The 24,657-nt window shown below is 42.8% G+C and overlaps 1 protein-coding gene across 1 annotated transcript in view; it reads left to right on the top strand.

The window, feature by feature from the left end:
* Positions 1–10,306: 10,306 nt before the first annotated feature.
* KIAA2026 (KIAA2026 ortholog) overlaps positions 10,307–24,657 on the top strand; it is a 961,657-nt gene continuing 947,306 nt past the window's right edge. Inside the window, exon 1 of the mRNA XM_044067194.1 lies at positions 10,307–10,585. The gene's annotated coding sequence lies outside the window, so the exon portion shown is untranslated. The remainder of the gene's footprint in view (positions 10,586–24,657) is intronic.

The raw sequence follows: 24,657 nt of genomic DNA, 5'->3' as shown, positions 1-24,657 counted from the left end.
TCCCAGGACTGAGCCTTGTGGGACGCCACTTGTAACTGGTTTGGAGTCTGACATGGCTCCAGCAATTCTAACCATGTGGGTTCTGTCCTTGAGCCAGTTTGCAACCCATCTAGTGACATAGGGGTTTATATTTAAGCTGGTGAGCTTATCTATAATGCCAGTGGGGTATTGTATTGAAGGCTTTGCCAGGTCCAGGTAGGCTGTGTGGACCACCTTCCCTCGTCAATGGCCTTGGTGACTGTTTCAAAGAAATCAACCAGGTTTAAGAGGCAGGATCTGCCCTTAACAAAGCCGAACTGGGTAGGATCCAGTGTCTGTAGGTCCCCAATATCTTTATTTATGAGGTCCATGATGATCCTTTCCATAGCTTTGCAGACCAAGCTAGTCAGGCTTATGGGGTGATAGTTTCCTGGATCCGTTGAGGCACCACCTTTGTGGAGAGGAACCACTGTTGCTGTATGCCACTCTTTGGGTACATATCCTGTAGTAAGGCTGAGATTGAACAGTAGTTTTATGTTTGGGTTTAGCTCTTCTTGGAGTTCATGTAGGATGCAGCCCGGGACACCGTCTGGTCCCATTGATGCTGTGTTTTTTGCTTTGGAGGGCAGCTCTTACCTGAGCATCTGAGATGTCAGGGGGGCAGCACTCTGCTGGGATACATATTTGCCCTTTGGTAGGGAGGGGAGAAGTTTGCTGAACCTGTCAGCTAGGATGTTGGCAATGTCTGTGGGTTCGGTGTATTTTTTGTCATTTTGGACTAATTCTGAGCATATCTGGGAATTCCCACCCAGGTTCCTAACATAACTAAAGAAAGCCTTGTGATTATCCTTAGTGTCCTGTGCAATTTTTCTCGAAGCTGGCCTTAGACGATTTTATGAGTGCCGTAGTTTTTGCTAATACTGATCAGAGATGCCTTCCCTTTTGGGATTTTGCTCTATCATGTAGTAGCTTCCTCCTTCTATTGTATAGTTTGTTTATGGCTGGGGTCCACCAGACAGGATGTCTGCCTTTGGAGGATTGGGTCTTGGTTTTATTTGGGATTGCATGATCCATGCATTCCTGAAGGTGTTCATAGAATCGTTTATAAAGGATTCTGCGGTCTGGGCCATATTTTTCACAGGCCGGGGCTTTGAAGGATTCCACCTCAGTTTTGAGGAGTGTGAAATTTGCTTTAGAAGTTTTTCACTGTGGTTTTCAGGGCAGGGGTGGAGTCGGGATGTGAATATCCAGTGAGATTAGTTTATGGTCTGATCTTACCAGTAAGGGATACACTTCTGGTCTGGAGCATAGAGTCCCCATGTTGGTGATGATCAGGTCCAGTATGTTTTCCCCTCTTGTGGGAGTGGTAACAAGTTGTTCCATAGAATTTGAGTTTATAAATTCTAGGAACCTTTGGGCTAGGGTGTTGGAGCTAGAGTAATGCTCCCAGTCTATGTTTGGGTAGTTGAAGTCACCTCACCCAATATAATGGTGTTTGGAGAGACCTTCATATTTTCCAGTGTTCTCAGGAAGGCCGAGTGGGGTTCCTGGGTTTGGGAGGGTGGTCTGTAGCAGGCTATAAACTGGAAGGCAGTTTTACCCACTGTTAGTTGCACATGGATAGTCTCTGATGCTTCGTGCTGTGCCACCAACCTGCAGGTGTGGGTATCTTTGACGAATATTGATACTGCCCCTCCTTTTGTAGTACGGTCCAAGTTTTGGGGCCGAAAAGCATGGTATGAGGTATAACCTGGTAGTGCTGGGGTGCTCTTGGGAGCCTTGAACCAGGTTTCTGTTACTGCACAGATATCGATGTTCTCCATGTTAAGGAGAGTTTCGAGTGCGTGCATCTTGAGGTTTAGACTTCTGGCATTGAGTAGCATTACTCTTAGTTTCTTATCCCTTGTGATACCTATGGAGGTGGGTTTGTCTTTTTAGCCTTGCCTAAAATGGCACTATGGGGTAGCAAGAGCCTTTGCCAATATCCAAAAGCCCAGGGGTGACAGGTGCAAGCCGTCCCTAGCGAAGCATCGTGGCTTGTCGAGCATGTCATCCCAGGCTGACAGGCATTGGATCCCCTTTGAATGACACCAATACTTAAGCCAATTGTTGAAATTGATCATCTTGTCTTCATATTGTGGCATCATTCTTGGTGAGGGTAAGATGCTACTCAAGGTCAGGGTCATACCAGCCTGGGCTACATGCTCAGAGAGCTCCTCTATGTCTCTTTTCATGTAGTCCAGGGAGGTAAGCCTCACGTCATTCACACCAGCATGGACAATGACTGAGTCATATTTGTACTTGCCTTGAAGTGACCTGAGTGCTTGTGTTATGTGGTGGATCCTAGCGCCCGACAGGCAGCTCACCGTGACCTTCTCCTTGTTCAGCCTGGTGAGCGGGACGTCAGTGTGCCTGACGATAGAGTCACCTATTACAAGTGTATCAGGTGTGTTGTTTAGCCTTAAGGGCTGTGACTGTTCGGCACACTGGCTTTGTGAGCTATGTGTTGCACGAGTTTTGTTTTGGGGTATTGGTATGTGATAAAGAGTGATTCGGTACGGGAATGTCTGTTCGATAGGGGGTTGCTGTAACCAATGCACTATTGCTGTGCTGCTTCATTTGCATATATGCCCATATACCCATGGCCCCTGGTTCCCCAAACACACACTCCAACACTTCACTAACACTGCAGTCATCCATTCTCCAGTTGGATTCACGGTGTATCCACACCAGTACACATTGGCCGCTCCCTACCCCTGTAGACCCATCCCATCGGTTGACTCACTACAAGTATCCTCAGGAATCCCTAATGTTTAGTCCACAAATATTGGTGACATGAGTGACCAATAGGACACTAATTGCAATCTTTGCGTTATCCCACATGGGACACACTTGTCTTTATGTCAAGATTAGACTCGTACTTCCTGACATACTTACTCCTGTTAACATGACACTACAATGAATTAATTAGTCTGACTATATGGTAACATACACGTTACGCATGAGAACTAATTATGTACGTGTTTGGTGTGATTCTTCTACAAATAGACCGGTTAAGTATTTGGCATTGCCGTTGCAGGCAGATCACAGGGATAAATCCCTGTGTGAGACAGTCCTCACATTTGATTTATTCAGCACAGCACTGACTTCAGACATTGTACACACTTCTGCGTTTTAGCTATTTCGTCCTTTCCCTCTTATGCGCTATCTATTATTCTATCTACTGTCGAGGTTTGCAAGGGCACATTCATGTGTTTATGTCTACAAATGGAATGGATATGTTACAGGGAATGTACTTCTTCATATAGATGTATGCATGTGTGTATGCATACATACTTATAACTAACTTGCTGGCCTCCACGAGGTGGTCCAATTAGAACCAGGCCATCCAACCATGACATGCCTGGATCCATAATCACATACCCATGGTTCCTCGACCCCCCCCCCCCGAGTTCGACATACATGCAATCCATCCATTATCCAGTTGCTTTCACAGCCATGACACACCTACACACATTGCCCTACCCCCAGCGTTAGGGGCATTACACGTATGTTGTCCCAACACATGTATTATCATGCTCTCCCACCATTTAGTCCTTGAACATACCTACCCTTGTTTGAGTAATGCACAAAGATGCAAATATGCTGTCAATATTTGGTAGTCCCACTGGGGACTACCCTCTGATTGTTTGTAAAGTAGACTTAGCAGATCAACAGTGTTACTCCCACTGGTACAACCCTGCCTGTGGTGTGAGTAGCAGTGCTTTTCTCACTCCTGGCCAGCTTGATATGACATACGCTGACAGCACTATATAATACTATTGTTGCTGTTGATTCCCTTCTCATTACTTTTCTATGCTTTATTGTTACGGCGTTCATTCTTCATATATACACACACACATAAATATATATATATATATATATATATATATATATATATATATATATATATATATATATATATATATATTACATCTGTACATACTTATATACATTTCCTATGATGGGCACTGCTTACACCCATGCAAGCACACTCAGATTTGCATACTGTTTGTTATATATGTTTACTGCAGCTTATTTGTGCCTACTTGTGCCTTATTCATTATGTCAGTACCACTTTGATTGAATGGATTTGGTTAAAAGTCCTATGCGATACTCAAGTTCACTTTTACATGTTATTATGCCGGTTTTACAGCAGAACAACATTCATTCCGTACGGAAAATGATATGTGCTACAGTTGAACTTGAACCGTGAATGCCTTTTCATTAGGCAGATGCTCTAACCACTACACTATTGGTGTGCTGCTTCATTTGCGTGTATACCCATGGTTCATAGTTACCCGAACACATGCCTCAACCCTTCACTAACACAGCAGTCATCCATTCCCAAGTTGGAAAAACCACACCACTACACGTGCGCCACTCCCTACTGCTCTAGACCCATCCCGCATGTTGACTCACTCCAAGTATATTCAGACGTCCCAAGCTTAGAGTCCTGGAACATACGTTCATATAATGGTCAGGGTGTTCAAATAGTTTTCCAGTTCGTCCGATTGGGGACTGGGACTGCTGGTCCCACTGTTAGCATTCTACCTGTGGTTGGAGATGCAGGGGGTTTGCTCACCTCTGGCCAGCTTGATATGACAGCACTAAATAATATGGCTGTTCCACTGCTGTTTTTCTTCGCATTTGTTATGAATGCTTTATTGTGACAATGTTTGTTCTTTACAGATATATATATATATGTCCACATACGCATACATATACATCTACATGATTATTTACTTTGATCATACTGTTGACTGACTGTGCTGTCTTTTTTGTTTGTGATAACATCAGAGTTAAGTATAACTGCTGTGGCTTAGTGGTAAATCACATTGGTTGTGGTATGTAGGGTCCTGGCGTCAAGCCTTGCCAAGGCGGTTTATTGTGTTGGTGGGCAGAACAAGGGCCATTGGACAAAGTGTGGGTACAACACTTTTCAGCAGCGGTTTTCCATTTCGCCATATTTAACCGCCGCTTCCCATCACACAAACACCTTCTCCATTCTTACTGTGATACGTCACCCCAGTTCACATTTCAATGGTATTATATCGTTATACAGAATAAAATGTCAGAATATGCCCATATACAGATTCTGCATCATAAATGGTGTGTGCTGCAGTCAAACCGGCAACATCTTCTCATTAGGCGGATGCTCTAACTACTACACTATTGCTGTGCTGCTTCATTTGCATGTATACCCATGGTTTATAGTTACCCGAACACACTCCGCAACACTTCACTAACATAGCAGTCATCCATTCTCCAGATGGAAAACACCACACCACTACACATTCACCACACCCTACTGCTCTAGACGTGTCCCGTATGTTGGCTCACTCCAAGTATATTCAGATGTCCCAAGCTTATAGTCCTGGAACATACGTTCATATAATGGTCAGGGTGTTCAAACAGTCTTCCGGTTTTCGGCTCGTCCGACTGGAGACTGGGACTGCCTTGTACCTGTTTGAAAGTCAGACTTAGCACGTGGACAAAGACAGTACCACTGTTAGCATCTTACCTGTGATTGGAGATGCAGGAGGTTTGCTCACCTCTGGCCAGCTTGATATGACAGCACTAAATAATAAAGGGGTTCCGCTGCTGTTTTCCTTCGCATTCGTTATGAATGCTTTATTGTGACCATGTTCATTCTTCATGGATATATATATATATATATATATATATATCTGTACATACACATGCATATATACCTACATGCTTATTTACATTTCCCATTCTGTTGAATGACCACCACTTACCGCCGTGTATACCCGCTTACGTCTGCTTGAAAGTGCCTTAATCACCCTATATTCGACTGCCATTATTCTGGACATCATATAAAATTAGCAGTCCTTGCATGGCTTGGACCCAGGAACAGAAAAACCATAGTCACTGGTTTGACCACTAAACTATCTGTGATACATTCCGCATGGATGGTAGTTAGGATATATGAATTCACTACAGGCATTCCACACTACTGGCAACAAATGTGACAGTCGGTTGGTGTCCATATGTATCGTACATGTTAATGTTCATATGTTCCTGAGAGACATATGTATACATTTGCAAGTGTACATATTTATGAATAGGACACATACTTGACAACTACTTATATGCATGTCTGTGTGATGTGTAGCTATGCGAATATAAGTATGTACATTGATAGATATAGGACTACATATCTGAGGTTATACATGGCCATGTATATGAACACCCGCATCTGGGAGGGACCTGTACCGTTTGTATACAGGGGTTGTGTGCATCATTACGACATGGAACCTGGACAGGGTATACAGTTTGTGGACGTGTAATATTTGGAAGATGGCTATGGAGAAGTTTCTTGGGAACATGTGAAAGGTATATATTCCCGATAATGCACGTGGGGAGACTGAGCAGGGTTGTGGACATGTACTGCTAAACTGACTTGTGTCCGGATGTCAATGGGGGTGGACATCATGTTGTGCCACCAAGTCTAATCTTGAGAACAGACACTTATCCCATGAGGGATGTCCAAAAATTGTGGACGCCGATGAACCCCGTTCTTTTGGCTGTATGAAAATGAGGGAGGGTTATGCATGCATGGGATACCTAGTTTGCAGGCCTGAGACTGCTTAGGGTGAGACTGCCTACTAGATGTGGATAGCGGGCGCTATGTGCAGATATGGCTGGCCCAGGCTAGCAGCCAGAGTATGGGTGGTTTTGGTGGACGTTCAGCAAGGGGGGGGGGTGTGCTGTGGAGTGGACGACGGGTATTCACTTGTGTATCCAGGTGTGTAGGGGTTGGATTGCTCAGTTCAGGGCCAAACCATTATGTGGTGTGAGCTGGTACCGATTCTGTACATGTGTATCGTACATTTTAATGTTCATATATTTGTGGGATTGTGTTCCGCAACATGACCTGACAGGGTGTATTGGGGATTTGAATGTATGTTCTTTAGTTTCCTTTTGGATTCTCCCACTGCACCCTCGTACACCTCCAGTTCACCCACTGTACATCCGAAGCAGTCTCCCTTTGGTGGATTATTACATTACCCATCACCCCCCCCCCCAAATCCACATACACACCATCCATCCCTTATCTGGTTGTTAGCCCATGGCACAGACAGCAGTACACATTGCCTACTCTACATATCTCTGGTACCATTATGGTTTTGAGGCCAACCCTAGCATATTTGGTCTTCCACATGCTGTACATCACGCACATAGGTACACACAAACACTTATCTTTCATGACATGGTAGGATGACCCAGGTTATACCCATTCACTTTTGGGCCATCCAGACAAGGACAACTTGGACCATGAATGGGCAGATATTAAGCGAATGCTCTGACCATTGGGCTAGGCTTACCATAGGGCAGTGGCATGCAAACACGCTGCGTTCTGCTTCCACTTGGTATAAAAATCAACATTATAATGAAATACGGACACGGGGTTTTAAATGTCATTGTTCGAGGGATGGGGGCTCAACATTCAGCTACGTGCTTGTGTGTTTACTCCTGTGCTTTTATTTTGGTGTTCACTGAACTCTCTTGTATGCTTTGTATACATTTCAGTATCCACGGACACTGACAGGAGTGATTACTATTAGAGGCAGGCTGTACTAGTCAGCATTTTAGGTTGCGCAACTGTAGCCGACATGTTCATGCCTCTGTGCAGCGCTTAAACACGCCCCCTGCACTTGAGCACGTTTCCTGTGCACGTAGACGGTGCGGCAGCGCACCTCCATTAATATGCATATGGTGCTGCTGCTCCATCTCTACGCTGCACACTTGGCGCAAGGCTAATGCTGTCCTTGCACCAAGCTTCATGAATCCCGGGGAAAGTCTCAAAACATGGGAGAAAAGGTGCTGGCCAGGTATGCACCAGCCATCTGGAACCACATTTCAAGTAAAATAAGACAATAATAGTCACTAGACTATTAGAGACTAAACTCAGAGAACACCAAGTTGATGAAAATCAGAATGAGTGTAACAACAATGTGCAACCTGCTTTGAAGATTAATTAACCTTTATGTTAAATTTTATATATGATAAATATATTTTTTGCATAATTGCATTTTTCTACAAATTATGTTACCTTTAGCTACTTCATCTCTTTCATGTTTATGTGAACTTTTCTAAGTCTTGGTTACGACTGAAAAGAGTCAGTATACCAGGTCGCCTACCTGGTCACCAAACAGAAATAAATGAAGTAAATAAATAAAGATTTATTTCTCAAAAAAAAAAATCTCTGAAAGAGGAGAAAATGTTTGTCACTGGCTCCTCTCTTAATTAAATTTCTGATGTTTGGTATTAATAATTTATATTTGATTTAACTTTAAATTTCTTTAAATCCTGTCTTGTGTATATAATGTCCTACTCCAAACCTTTTCTAATGAAATAAACAGCAGAGTATACAAAGTTATAAACATGATGGAAGGCTGATGCTTTTAATTTGTTTTCATATTTGAAAAATCTTTCATAGTGAGGGTGTTTATTTATGTGAATGCAGCTTGTAATGTTTTAAAGCAGTTGAATTATAATTGCCAAGTGGACATTTCTCCAACTGTTCACATTGATTTTAAGCTTTTCAAGCTGATCACCTGTTTCAAATGATACTACACACAAGATAAAGCTTTATTTTACACTACAACTCCAGCACTTCATCAGAAGGAGGCCTAGAAAATACGTACTCACCCCCATAGGTCTCAAAATGAGTGAGGAATCTGATGTAAACATTGAAATTAGCTACCAAAATACTAAACAAGACAAGAGGGTGCTTAATAAGTTATTAAATGAGAAACTGACTGCCAGTACAATACAATAATTTCCTCAAAATACTTTTATTCTGCTTATCATCAACTTTAAAAGGCAAGTATCTTCACAGTGATGACAGCTGTAACTAACAACAAGGTTCCGAAAGCTAAAGAAATGATAATGTCTTTACATATCCAAAGCTTCAAAATACTTCTGGCAACAGGGTAGCAATGCGACTTCTTTAGGGACTAAAACAAATCTGAGGGGGGTTTAACAATAGTCTGTCATTTGCTACTCAGGAAGGTGCACCTGACTTTGGAACTACAGGCTTTGCAAAGGGGCTACAATGCCATTAGCGAAAACAGCAGCCAAAGATAGCCATTGATCAGTGGCTTTAGTGAAGCTAACAGTTTGGAGGCAGGATAGCTAAGCAGATAACAGTGTGCATCTAAGTAAAATAGCAGGTATCATAGAATTGCTTGCTAATACAAAAGAAAAAACTGACAGCTGCTTGTGTGAATATGGGTTGACGCATGTCTTTGAGTGGCAGTGGGGGTGAGGAGTTGCAAATTCAGCATCTTTCAATTACTACAGCTACAGCACATATTTGTAATTTTAATAAAAATGAATAACACGTTGTAGTGGTGTTTACTGACTTACATCATCTGGCGTAATTGTTAAATTACTGTTTTATTATACTATTTTTATAAACGTGTTATTTAATATCAACAAAACATCTCCCATAAGCTTGCTTTCAGATCAGCAGCACTGCAACTGTCGGATATGGTATCATAAATACGTTTATAATGATACGGTCTATTTTAAAGCAGGAAGTAAAACTAAAAGATCACAAAACGTGTCATTAATTTAAAACGATGTGTACAATGAGAATCGTTTTTCGGTGTGAAAACATTTAATAAAACAGTTATTCAAAGTCTTGCATATAACTATTTCATTATATCCACACCTAGCATATTTCTGAATGAGTGGACCGGACACTGAAATTTCCTTTTAGTAGTGGGGTTTGGGAACAGCTTTGTAGCATGCAACAAGGAAACACCTTCTCAACAAAAATATCACATTACATGACGTACACAACGCTTCCTTTTTGGTAGACCAAAAGCTCTAAATATAGTTATCCTAATTACTATCTTGATTGAACAATATAATGTGTTGTGACATCAAGCCAAAAATAGTGAAAAGATGTCTTGGACTGGCTTTGAGATTTTGGCCATAAGCCACGAGTTCACCCTCCCCAGAAAAAAAAAAAAAAAAGTTTAATTCTAAGATTCCCTAATAATTACTGCTCCCAATTTTTATTTTTAATTACTAGGCAAGTCGATTAGAAGTGCTTGCATCGCACTATCAAATGCGCTGCCAAAATGCCTTCATTGGCAGTTCAGTGTTGCTAGGTAACAATCAACAGTGCCTCACTTTCATACCATCTTATCGGAGAAAACTTTCTGGTGTTTACAGTGTTTACGATTTGCAAGACGTCATCGACTTTCCGAAATCTTCTCAGATGACATCATCATCTCCGCCGCCATGTTGGGTCTTAATGAAAGACTGTACAATAGTATTCCGTTGTAAAATTTCAGTCTGACGGAAGCAGGCACCGTTTTGCTCAAAATGTAACATTGAATATATGAGAGTTGAGAGCCAAAAGTACGATACAAACTTATAGTTCCCACCCATGACTACGGAATAGACAGGGATTAGTGACGTCAGCACGCAGTTCCCCACAATGCTCCTTCACTCCCACAATTCCTTGGAACTACCGCAAAGCGAGAAAATGTTTTATACAGACAAGGGCTTGATGCTTATTAAAGTGAGTTTGGGAAATTTTATGAGAGTGCAATGCTGAGTAGAGGTTTGCCTTGACAGTTATCTGTACTAGGGATTGCTGGGAAATGTTTGAATGACACGTAGATTCTTTACATTTTGGGATAGCAAATGTCATTTAGTGCAGAAGGATTGATAGAAGAAAGATACTTTTTGAAAGGGGGTTAACAAACAGTTTCAGATATGTTTTTAAAGTGTATTAATTTTACTTTTATTTTTTTATTATTTACGTATTTTTCGTGTCCGAATGGTTTATTTTAGTTAAGGTGTTTATTTTACGTGAATGCAGCTTGTAGTGTTCTAAACCAGATTGATTATAGTCAAGTGGATATTTCTCTGTCTACTCACATTGATTTTAAACTTTCGTGTTTCCGCTGTCTTTACTCTTTCCATCCAAAGTGTTCAGATAAAGATAATTCTGTTGAATACGCTGAAAAAAATTGAAATACAAATTTTGTGCAAACTGTGGCAGTAAGCAAAATATTTCACCACACTTTCTTGCTAGATGGTTTCATTTAAAAATAACATTTCAGATTGATGTTGAAAGTGATAAGAGCGTTATTATTCTTTGATGTAAACATCTTATTTAGTCAGCGAGATTAAAGCTTTGTTAATGCTTGTTTTGATCATGTCAAGCAACCGCAGTGCATTAGATGTTTCTTTTATGTACTTTGGGTTCTTTTTATTTAGCTCTTTCAGTGCTTATATTGTCAGCAGACTTGGTGCAAAGTTGCAAAATATAAATAACGGTTTGAGTATTTAATTGAGAGAAAAGGGTGAAAAATCACGGGCGTATGGTGTGTTGAAGTTGTCTAGTCGCAACTTTTCTTGTTATTGTAGGTAGTGGAGCGTGGAACATTAACTAAACTGTACAAACGTTGACATGTTAAAACGATGTGCTGCACCCCCTCCCCATCGTTTATTGAGAGGTGAGATGCTGCAAATTCCAGCTTCTTGATCCTTTGTCATTAAAGTATACCTGGACTGTTAAAATGTCAGTGTGGTGTTTTGGTGGATTATTATTTTTCATAAATTACAGGGACCTTCTGGTATTTCTTGTTTGTGGAAACTTAAGAGATGCATCTGCTTAATATATATTGTACGTATCAGTATTTCAGTGGTCACACCTTTTCCAGTCTTCAACTCTGCTCTGTCATTGCTGTATTTGTGTTCATTGTGTCATTTCAACCAATATTATTCAGTTTCAACTTTACTACTAACTTCTTGTTCGTGATGCTCCCTCTGTACCTGCCTGTCATGTTGTTTGCTGTACTCGAGTGCTTTTTCATTTGAAGTTTTACTTCTGTTCTGTTTCTTTTGTGTCCTCCACCAATTTGTTCTCTTTCCCACTGGTTCTGTCTACTTTGGAATCTACTATTCACACTGTAGCCCCCAAGCTTCTCTCCTCTTCAAAATGTTTACAGGCATATTCCATACATCCACAACCTTTTTATTAGTAGAGAACATATTCTTACATACTTCTTGAGCATTTCTTTAAAAATTTTCTGCTGTATAACATATTTTTCCTTCTATGTCCTTTCATGTTGCCAGTCCGGCTGTCATCAGAGTCATCTTCATCACATACACAACCTTTTTATTTTTAAATAATTTGACACTTTTTACACCTGAAATCTTATTACATGTTGGAAATTTTCCCCAGTCCCGCCATTTGAGCTTCTTTGCCATTACCATTCATTTTGTATTTGTGTGTTATAGTAAGTATTAGTAGAGACCATATTCTTGCATACTTCTTGAGCATGGCTTTAATTTTTTCTGTTGTATAACATATTTTTGCTTCTATGGTCCTTTCCTGCTATCATCAGAGTCACCTTCACCACATACACACACTATCTGATTTATCTTCTGATGGGTTTTCCTTATAATGCCACGAAAATACTGGCTGCAGTTTAAACTCTAACCTTTACTGTACCAGAACTCTCTAATTGAACAGTTATTGCTGACATTTTCTGGTTGCTGCATGTTCTGATGTTTTCAGTGCGTGGTTTAACAGGACAGGTTCTTATAAACATTAATTTTTTTTCTCGTAATATGTTGCTACTCTGCATCAACCTTAAACTGTAAAGCGTGTATTGCTTGTGGTGTTTTTGAATAATTGTGAAGCAGAAAGTTATATTATCTTACACATGCTGTTTCTAATTTAATTGCATTTATTTTTTATAATATCTTTTACCATTATTAGGTGTTAATTTTTTAAAATATTTTGTGCAAAATAATGCTGTTTTTTTAATTGTTGTTTTGAATTTCTAATAACATGTATGTCGATCCAAATAAGTTAGGCCTAAATTGCACTTGGGGGAGAATGAACTGCAGCTTTGATAAGACTGGTCATAGTACATTATTTTTATGGAACATCCTTGCCTTGTAGATGGGAGCTGTGCAGAAAGATAATAACATTAGAACATGTGCAGTTTGCATGCCACAAAACAAGAGGTGGTGGTCAGTCAAAAGTATGGGATCCATTTGTAGGAATGCAGCTACTGCAAATGTTTTATTTTGGATTGGTAAAGAGAGAGCGTTTTAAACTTGCTGCACTTGCTTATCTTCCTATGAAAAAATACAGTGCAGACTACAGTAAAAAGTAATTCTGTATTTTTTTGATAATTGGAGGAATGAACTGGTCCTCCTTGAACCTTTATTGTAATAAAGGCAAAGGTAATTGCATTCTGTGTCCTCAGTTTTCTGTAACCGGTCAACCAGTACTTTGTTTGGAGATTGAAGAAAAACAGATTTCTTGAAAAAAACTCCTGAAGATGTGGAGAGGTAGAGCTTGCAAAACCTGCACTCAGTGACTTTGTCTCATGATTGAACTCCAGTGTCTCTGGCTGTGAGGCAGGTTGCAGTTGTTGATTTATTAATTTGGTTTCAATGATTATGAAAGCTTTGCTTGTTGGTTGGTCCATCTGCTGTGTTTTTGCTCTTTTGAAACGACAGCAGTTCCTGGTCAGTGGACCTGGACCCTGGAGCATGAAGTTGAATTTGTCATGGTGGACCCTGGAGCATGAAGTTGAATTTGTCATGGTGGACTAACGTGTCTTAGAAAAGATGTTTCCTTTTCAGATGATTGTCTTCATGTGAGGCTCGTGATCAGCGGAGCATGGAAAATGCTGCAGAATTCTCTTAGTACAGTTAGTACATAATGTATTTTTTTGTTTTTTACTCTTGTTGAGTGGGTAGGTACAGCTTTGGGAGAAACACTTCACTGTTTTTATTTGTAGCTTGGGGAGAAACACTTTACATAATAATCATAAAAAACATGCTAGAAGAATAAACAGCATAACTTTTGTTGGAATGTTCCCATCACAATCAGGAGTCACCCAACTAATCCCCAGTACACAACTTCTTACAGTACTGTCATTCGCAAAGAATATACTAAGGCCAAAATGGTAGAATTGTGTCCCTGCCAAAGGTGGGTCTGCAGGGGGTCCACTGCAGTGCCCTAAACTCATGACAGAAACAAAAAAGATCTGCTACAGTTTTGTAAGCACACAAGGTGAAAATAGTCACCGTCAAAGCACCAAGCACAGACTAATATATGTGGGCAGTGCAGTGTAGACACCGTCTAAAAGTTGCCAGTTACAGGTGGTACCAATATAGCAGGAGGAGTTAAAAGCTTGTCTTGCTCATCTTTCATTTCAGAACCCCCCCCCCCGCCATCATTTTGTGGACTGCACCTTAGTGGAAAGGAATAGATCTGATGTAAGTCTTCATTCCTTATTGCTAGGACTTCAGTTCCATCCTGAGAACTGACCCGGCCAATACACAAGCTCGTGCCAGCCAAAAACTCTCTCGAGCTAAGTCCTACCCATTGTGCCCCTCTTCTCCTTCTCTTCAGATCTCATTTGCTGCATACTTTTCAAGATGTGCAAAGCTAGCTCTCTCAGCTAAGTGATATATATTTTTGAATACTTCGGATATTTTTCACTTTATAACCTTTATAGTCCTTGGTTTTTCTTTTAAGATAGTTTCCTTCTAATCTGTTATTCCTACAATCGCTTTTCCTACCCTTTCTGTGATAAACTTTGTATCTTGTTGGTATGGCCCACCCTTACTCCTGTGGTAGTTCTTCATACCATCATTGGTATTCCCTTTTTCTTCCTCTTTAAAAAAAAAAAATCTTTATACAGTTTTGGAGATATATATATATATATATATATATATATATATATATATATATATATATAAAAAATCATCCATCCATCCATAAAAACATCTGGTTATGCCCTTGCAACTCCCACTCTGTCACCCACCCCATCCAACCACTACCTTTCTTTCCACCCCACTAACTACCTTGATTATAGCAAGCTCAGATGCTCATAAGCCTAGTACTTATTATACAGCAGGAACTTCTTATTATAACATTTGTTAATGTCTGTTATTTACTTCACGGATGAAGATTCTAGTTGTCTACTGATGTACTATGTTCTTCATCTGTAAATATGTTTGTAGTTAATTGCTGTGTTAATCAAATTGTTAATTGCTATGTAATCCAAACTGTGGAGCTTTTCTCTCCGGGCCTACGCTGAAAATGGACCTACGTCCAGTCGGACACTCCCAGACACACACACATACACTTTGCTTTTTCATACTAATTGTTTGTACAAGTTTACTGTTTTTTTCTTTGCTGTACCTAGTATTTGTTAGATTCAACATGGTGGTCAAAAGAGGGACGACAGGCTTCAAGAAGTGCGATGTGTGGGCGAAAGGTGCATAACTCAGACAGGTATCTTTCTTGTGTTTACTGTCTTGGAGTTTCTCATCTCCAATTACAACCTCCTTGCGATATCTAAAAATTTTACTTCTCACACTTTCGCAGAGCACAAGAACGAACTAATTCTCAAGTGTCTATTAAGAACCCTCTTTTCGGAGGCCCTTTCTCACTACCTCCCTTGAAAGATGGAAAAAAGAGAAGCCAATCGGTTCTGGCTTCCCTGAGCTCTACGGAACCGAAAAACTCAGACTGTCTTTTCCAAGGTTCCCAAAATGTCTTCTCTGTCTACTTCAGCCTTTGCACCGTCAACCAGCTCTACAGTGCCGAAGCTGTTATTTTTAAAGGGTATGGAACCGACTGTTCTTATACCTGCTTCAGTACCGACGTTATCGTCGGTACCAGGCGCCTCATTGACTCACGACTGTGACTTCACTTATGGTGCTAAAACCTGAAATCTTGCCTAGAACCAAGTATTCTCCTACTGTTGATCCTTTTTTGGGACAACAGTATAGCCCTTTTCTTGAAAGACCAGACTCCTCCTCAGGAATGTCTACTAGGTTCACCAGAAGTCTTTATGAAATTGATGTAGTGTGGCTTGTTGATCACCTCTTGGCAGCAAGAGAAATTCTGACCCCTACCAAGACTTCCCTCTGTTCTGGAGCCGAATTTTGTTCTGCATTGACCCGAACATATTCACCTCCAGCCTCTTCGCAGATCTTGGAGGCCTCTGTACTGATGCCTGCTCCGGTCCCTACACCTTCACTTCTGATGACAATTACATCTCCGGTTCTGGAGCCTTCCGTCTGGCCGTTGCTCCATTCGGAGCCTATCCACCCTTGGGACTGTGACTGGTCTGTTGGCACTGTGACCCTTAGTTTGCCACTAATGTTTTCTGTGGCACCGTCTACGGCTCTGGCAGTTTCTGGTCCTCTTGGGGCTCCTATCCTGGAGGTGGGCTCATCAGAACAGGATGTGACTTCGTTTCCAAGGTTGTCCCTCTCCGTTCCAGGCTCTCTTCCCTCTTCTGGTGGGCCTGCTTTTCAAGTGAAGGAGAGGACTGTTGCTTCAGAACCTAATCTTTTTGGTCTCCTCTAGCATGCAGTTGCCTGAGCAGAGGAATGGCAAAAAACTCAGCTCCGGGGAACCCACTCTTCGGGGTCCTCTTCGGAAGATCCCACCAAGGAGCCACCCCGAAAGAGAACGTGTAAGAGGAAGCACATAGGAATTTGTTACTGAAGATATGAATTTTGATGAGGGAGAAGGGTCCCCACGGTTACCCCCTAGATCCTGAAACGGAGGGATGACTGGAAGCCCATCAACCCTTCTACTGAGGAGTCCGTATTCTTGCAAGCTTTCTGCAAGCTTTCTGTGCTTGGCCATCTACTTCCTGGGTGACCCCCTCCCCCATACAGATGAGTTGATTAGTCCTACCAGACCAGATAGGATCCGGATTTTACTCCACGTTCTTTTTAGTGCCAAAAAATACTGGGGACTGGAGACAAGTTTTGGATTTCCGTGTACTAAATAAATTTGTCAAACAAGCAAAATTCTGGATGGTCACGGTTCAGTCCATTCTTCCATCCTTGGAGAAGGATGACTGGATGTGCTCTGTAGATCTCCAGGATGCATATTACCACATAAAATGGCCAAACTATCCAGGAGATAAATCCACTTCTGGCTAGGAGCCAATTATTACCATTTCTGAGTACTGCCTTTTGGTCTCTCCACAGCCCCAGACTGTTTACCAAATGCATGGCAGTAGTATTAGCTCATCTAATACTACAAGGATTCCCACATGTTTCCCTACCTGGATGATTGGCTCCTTAATGCCCCAACCAGGAGTTTACTGCTCCAAGACATATTGTACACGTAGTCTGGCAGAAAATCTAGGAATCTCCATTAACTTAGAAAAATCAAAGTTGGTTCTGACTCAAACTAGAGTTCAAAGGGGAACATTTTGATACAACTTCCTGCACAGCTGCTCTACCTCTACACAGACTTCAGAAACCTGAGATCTCTGCTTCAGATAGTAATATCTCAAAACATGGTCCCTGCCTGACAGGTCCTGCAACTTTTGGGCTCTATGGTAGCAATAATCCCACTACCACTAGCAAGGTTCCACATGGGGATATTCCAATGGCTGCTATCATCTCAATGGTCTCTCATAGCACAACCAATGTCTTACACAATCCGCATTATAGACCATTGCAAACAGGATAAGAGACCTTTGGACACAGGTGGACAGTAGTCTCTCCTTTGATAATCACATCACCACAGTAGTCAGGAAATTACGTGACACATCTCGTCACAAAGGAGTTCACTTCCAGAAAAAGAGGTCATTGTTACTCTCTACTCATCCCTCATCAGGCCCATTATAGAGTACAATGCCCCATTTGGCATGTACCTCGCCAGGCATCTACAACAACTAGAAAGGCCACAGAAATACCTCACTAAGAGGATTACCGGCCTCAAATAGATGCCATACGCAGACCATCTCAAAAAACTCCAGCTCTACTCCATTGCTTATCGCCTACTCAGAGGCGACTTCTGCTTAACATACAAAACCATGTCAAACCCAGATCTGTTGGATACACTTAAAGAATCCCTCCGAGCCACATGCTCCAGGGACCCAAACCTTGCTACCACAATAAACAGAACATGCTGGAGGGATAGATTCCTGTCTCTGAGACTTCCCATGCTCTGGAACAGACTACCCATTCATGCCAAGCAAAGCTCCTCATTAGCCCTCTTTAAGAAAAATCTCGATACTTGGATGGGAAATAGGACATTCACCCCAGGGATCACTTCTGTGGTTCTGCTAGACAGGGGTGCAGGAAAATAACATCTGATGTAAATCTTTTGCTCATACATTACAGATAGGATCTTGGTTCCTTCCTCGGAACTGATACCGTTTTTTCAGCTGGAGCAAGCCAAAAACTCTCTGCTAAGAACCTACCCACAATGCCCCTCTCCTAGATACTCCAGATCTCGTTTGCCGCATTCCTAATCAGATGTGTTCGCCATCTCTCTCAAAGCTAAGTAGTAAATTGTTGATTTTTATGACAGTTTTTTCTTCTAAATTACTAAATTTTTAGTCGTTAGCCTTTTTTCACTGTCATCTATAACCTAGGCCTATTTCTTACCCTTGTCCTTGGTAATTAATTTAATTTTTTACTCTTTTTGTTATTGTCCCTCTCTCCTGTCTTTGATAGACCTTCCCTTTTTACTAGGGGTATTACTTAACTAACATCACAGGTATTTTATTAATTTATCTTTGATTTTTATTATTATATATATATATATATATATATATATATATATATATATATATATATATAATTTTATATAGGATAGCATTGTTTTCCTTACCATGTCAGACAAAGCTAAGTTGGGTTTTAAACAGTGTGACAAGTGTGGACATAAGATGCTTAACTCAGATGCACATGTCTGTTGTGTCTCTTGTTTGGGCGTGGATCATATTAAAGCTGATTGTGATATTTGTGCTAATTTTAGTAATTGGACACTAGCAGAATGTAAGAATAAACTTATTTTAAAAAGGTTTCTCAAGACACCCTTCTTGGGGGGCTCTGTCTGGGTTGGAGGTCTCACCCTCCCCTGACAAAAAAATAAGGAAAAAAAACTGAGTCACTCAGTTCCTGCATCCCTGTCAGTTATGGAACCGAGTCGGCTCTGTGCTTCTCCAGCCCCCTTGGCACCATTATCTTTGTCCTCTCCCTCGGTGCCGACCATGGTATTCATTCCTGTTTCGGTTCCAACCACAGGACCACTGACTTCGGTGCCGTCCTTGGTTCCCACATAGGCTCCGATGACTTACATGCCTCAGCACCATCCCCGTGCACGGTGCCAACAGTCTCCTCTGCTCCGATGACTGACTGTACATGCCTTGGCACCATCCCTGGCCACGGTGCCAACAGTTTCTTTGGCTCCATCGGCTCCGAAATTTGAATACCTGCCAAGGACGAGATATTCTTACGATCTTTTCTTGGGGCAGAGGTTTAGTCCCTTTTTAGAAAGACCTGATTCCCCTTCAGCAGCCTCCTTTAGATCCACTAGAAATGTTTCTGAACTAGACTTAGTTCGGGTTGTGTATCAGCTTCTGGCAGCTAGGGGATTGCCCATTCCAGCTAGACCTTCCGTCCCTCCTGGCTTGGAATCTTTTACCTCATCTTTCCCTGCTTATCCTCCTCCAGCATCCTCCCTGTTCCCGGTACCGATGTCCGCTTCAGTACATACCGTCTCTGCTCTGACAATGGTATCTCCCCTGTTGGCACCGACCACCCTTGCATTGGCTACAGTGGAGCCGATGCTTTCTCAGAGCGGTGCTTGGACCGTCCATACCTTGGTACCTAATCCAGTTCCTATTTTCTCACTGGCACAGTCTATGTCCACGGCTCCGACACCTTCCAGTTCTCTTGGAACCCCTGAACTGGAGGGGGGCTTGAGTGGGCCTGCTGTACAGGTGATGGAAAGGGCCCTTCATTCTGAAGGCTCACAGCCAGCACCTAGGACACCAGTATCAGAAACTTCCCCTAGCATGCTCCTCTCCCAACCGGCTATGTCAGATCCCTGGGCAAGGGAGTCACAAGAACCCCCTGTGAAGGGAACCCCTTCTCAGGAGTCCTTCTCAGAAGATCCCATTGGAGAGCCATTGGAGAGCCACTCCGGAAGAAATGGTGCAAGAGGAAGCACCTTGACTCCCAGGAGGAATCTATCACAGAAGACACTGATTTGTGATGAGGGAGAAGGGTCCCCTCGCTCTCCCCCAGATGACGTTTAATTCGGAGACATTCTTGAAATCCTCAAGCAGCGGGGTGGAATGGAAGCCCTCTAACCCTTCTTCTGAGGAATTGGTGTTTCTGCAGGCCTTCTGTGCCTGGCCATCTACTTCCTGGGTGACCCCACCAGCCGATCTTGTTAAACTAATTGTGCAGTGTGCCTGGAAGGTCCCGGACAATGTAGAACCTGTCCTCCCGGAAGCCGGACAAAATTTTATCTACATCTGAAGACCAGCCCCATTGGTCCAAGCAGCTGACAGTTGATTCTATGGTCGTGGCGGCGGCCACCAAGAGGGAACTGGCAGAGGATAGTTCCACTGTCCATCCTCCAAACACTGAGTCCCGGACCATGGATAGATTAGGGAAGGCGACCTATGCATCAGCGACTTTTGCCTCGCCATTCGGTCGCTGAATTATCTGGCACACTTTACTCGACTCCAGAGAGACGTAATTTCTGAAGTGTCTTCTTCTTTGGTGGGAGTACTGCCCGATTAGGTACGTGACACTGTAGGCTCGCAGCTAGCTACCCTTGAATCCATCTCAAACTCCTTGATGCGTTTGATATCTCACACCACTGAGGGGGCAGCTCGAGCTGCCGCATCTGGTGTTGTCATGAGACGTAATGCTTGGATGCGATTGTGTGACTTCGCAGACCCCTTTAAATCTTCCTTCGTCAATGTACCTGTCGATGAATCTGCACATTTCAGACCCAAGGTGCAAGACACACTTGTACATAGTGAGAAAGACGGAAAGACCTTGTCTGCTGTGGGCATACACTTTTCCAACCCCCAAAGGTCCTACTCTAGGAACCAGAAGGGAGGATATGGTTCAAGAAATCCCTAGGATCCTTTCATGACACTCATGGTGAATAATCCCCCTAGGGCATAGGGGGCAACTCGTATGGAAGACTATTCTTTCTCTGGCAGATACTACCAGAGCTCCTGAGCAGTGGCCCGATTGCTTTCCTCTGGAAGCAGTCTGGGTCGTTTTTCTCTGCATCTACCAGCCTGGCATCTGATTACTATCGATGTCTGGGTGCAAAGAATAGTATCCAGAGGCTACCAGATACCATTCGACTTAACTCCCAGACCCATCGAATGAATCCCTGATGTACCACCCAATCAGAGGGAATTAGCAGCCTTAGAAATAGAAAAACTGCTAAGAAAAAGGGTAATCCAACCAGTCCCACCAGAACAGACAGGATCCGGGTTTTACTCAAGGTACTTTTTAGTGCCAAAAAAGACAGGGGACTGGAGAACAATCCTGGATCTCAGCCTACTGAACAAATTTATCAAACCTCAAAAATTCTGGATGGTCACAGTACAGTCCATTCTTCCCTTCCTAGGGCGGGACAATTGGATGTGATGTATAGGCCTACAGGATGCATACTACCACATAAAGATGGATCACCGCTCCCGGAGGTTTCTCCGCTTCCAGCTGGGAGCCAATCACTACCATTTCAGGACACTGCCATTCGGTCTCTCGACAGCACCCCCTCCCCCCGTGTGTTCACCAAATGTATGGCAGTTGTGGTAGCCCATCTTCGACTACAAGGATTCCAGGTGTTTCCCTGTCTAGACGACTGGCTCCTTACTCTCCTAGTCCGCAGCCTGTCTTGCACTCAAGGTCTTGCTCTCCGCTTGGGGATTACAAGACAAATCTCAGATGTCCCCAACGAAGACAATGGAATTTATTGGAGTGGTCTTCGATACAACATCCTGTCAAGCTTCTCTTCCCCCCCCCTCACAGGCTTTTGAAAATAAGACACCAAATTCAAGACCTTCTTCCTCACACGTTTGTACCAGCATGTCTTGTACTGCAAATCTTGGGCTCCATGGCAGCTACCATTACTTTAGTACCACTGGCGAGACTGCACATGAGAATCCTGCAGTGGCTCCTTTCCGCACAGTGGTCTTTGTTAACCCACCCACTCAACCACATGATACGCCTAACAAACCGTTGCAAGGAAGAAATTCTATGGTGAATGGAGCCACAAAAGAATCTCTGGTGTTGACCGTTATGTTTTCCCCAACCCACGGTCATGGTGACCACGGATGCTTCACTGTTAGGGTGGGGGGGCATTTTCAGGGAAAGACTGTCCAGGGCACCTGGACCCCCACCGAGGCCAACTTGCACATAAATGTCCTGGAACTGAGGGCAGTTCTCTTAGCATTGCAAACTTTCCATGCATCCCTACTCTCGGGACCATTGCAATTCAGTCAGACAACATGTCAGTCGTCTGGTATGTCAACAAACAAGGCGGAACCAGATCTTACCCCCTGTGTCGGGAAGCCATGAGGCTTTGGCACTGGGCAATAGCTTCCACTCGCTTTCTTATAGCAACGCACATTCCCTGGAGTTCCAACCTTATTGTGGACAGTCCTGAGCAGGAACATCCTGGTCCCTCAACCCTGTAATAGCAGATCGGATCTTCCAACTTTGGGGCAAGCCTTGCTGCGACCTGTTCGCTTCCCCCCTGAACTACAAATGCAAGAGGTATTTTGCCTTGATCCCCCCCTCAGGGGGAGCTGCAGAAGAACGCTCTAATGCACAATTGGCCCCCAGGTCTTCTGTATGCCTTTTCCCCCATTTTCCCTCATTCCAAACTTTCTCCAGAAAGCTCAGAGGCTGAAAAGCAAAGTGATCCTCATTGTTCCCTACTGGCCACGTCAAGTCTGGTTCCCGTTTCTGTGGCCCATCTGATTCACAGCCTGTGGATCCTGGATCATTCTCAGGACCTGTTATCTCATCCTCGGGGATTGATTCGTCCGAACCTGCACAGTCTCAAGCTCACAGCTTGGTTCCTCCACTTCCAGTGATTGCCAAGTTGCCTGACATCCCATCTCCTGTTCATGAAATTCTTTTGGCCTCGCACAAACCTTCCACTAGAAAGGATAATTTTAGTAAATGGACTAGGCTCTCTATTTGGGCCAAAGACCAGAACTTAGACCCTTTCTCTATGCCTATTCAGAATATTCTACAATCCCTGATTACTCTTCTACATGGAGGAGCTTTAGCTTCAACGATCACTGTACATTTAGCAGCTATCGCCAATTTTCATAATGATCTTGATAACTCTTCAGTTATGCCACACCACATATGCACGACCTTTTTGAAAGGAGTATTACATGTTAAACCTCCAGTCAAGCCTCCCTTAGAACCCTGGGACTTGACTCTGGTGCTTCAGTCTCTCACAGGCTTTCCCTTCGAGCCCTTTGATTCATGTAATTTGAAATTTTTGTCATGGAAAACCATACTTCTAGTAGCACTCACCTCAGCGAGAAGATTATCTGAGCTGCAGGCCTTGAGTGTCAAGAGTCCTTACTTGATCTTCCACACGGGTAGGGTGTCCCTTCGTACTGACCCTTCTTTCTTGCCCAAGGTAATTTCTGGCTTTTCCATTAACCAATCTATTGACCTGCTGGTTTTCTTCCCAAGGCATTCTAATAGAGGGGAGTACCTTTTGCACACCCTTGATGTGCACCGGCAGCTTCGTTGTTATTTGGACAGGACTAAATCTTTCAGGAAAGCAAAGCAGTCCAAGCTCATTCCAAAAGGTCACTGTCCACTTCGGTAGCATTTCGTTCCAGGGCTTCTATGGATGACATCTGTGCAGCAGCCACTTAGACATCCCCTAATACCTTTATCACACATTACAAATTGGATATGGCCTCCAGGGGAAGAGCATCCTCCGGCTCAGTGGTGCTCGGGAATAGCCTTCCATAGGGCCAGCCAGGTCGCAAGTAGCTGGGGATTCAGTCCTATCAGTAGGGAATGAATGAAGATTTACAACCTCAGATAAAGAAGTTGTCTTACCATAACGTTCCATCTGTGTTGTAGATCGTCATTCAATCTTTACATACCACCCTCTATCCCCTTGCCTAATGACACCTGGTGGATCGTTTAGTCCTGTCTGCCTGATAAGGAATTTGCTCAGATAGGGCTTCCATTGTCTCAACTATCTCCATTATTTCCACAGCTTATACTGGGTGGGCAAACTCCTATCTGAAGAGGGGCACTATGGGTAGGATTTAGCTCTAGAGTTTTTGGCCGGTGCGGGCTTGTGTATTGGCCGAGTCATTTCCGAGGATGGAACCAAAGTCCTATCAGTAAGGACTGAATGAAGATCTACAACACAGATGGAACGTTATGGTAAGACACAACTTCTTTTTCAAGTTTGCAGCACCTTTGAGTAATGGGAGATGTGGCTACTTTTAAGCTAGAATAAGAAAGTGTGTGTGTGTGTGTGTGTGTGTGTGTGTGTGTGTGTGTGTGTGTGTGTGTGTGTGTGTGTGTAAAAGGGCAAAGTAGGGGGCTTGCACCACTGCAAAATGTGAGCAGGCCAGCTGTGTAGCAGATAAATCTTAGTAAAAAAATATTTATTTATTTATTTATTATTTCTCTGTGTCCTGTAAGACATTAGACTGACATGCCCATGTACTGTGTCATATTTGAGAAAATATTTTCGTTTAGTAGTGTCTTGTAATTCAAAATAGTGTTGTGAATAGAAACCAGTTTAGCATAACATAATTC

The sequence above is a fragment of the Protopterus annectens genome, chromosome 3.part1 (assembly GCF_019279795.1).
Source record: "Protopterus annectens isolate FY-2018-M chromosome 3.part1, PAN1.0, whole genome shotgun sequence".
NCBI classification, from domain to species: domain Eukaryota; kingdom Metazoa; phylum Chordata; order Ceratodontiformes; family Protopteridae; genus Protopterus; species Protopterus annectens.
The sequence above is the reverse complement of the archived record's forward strand: the minus strand, read 5'-3'. Positions and strand labels throughout refer to the sequence as shown.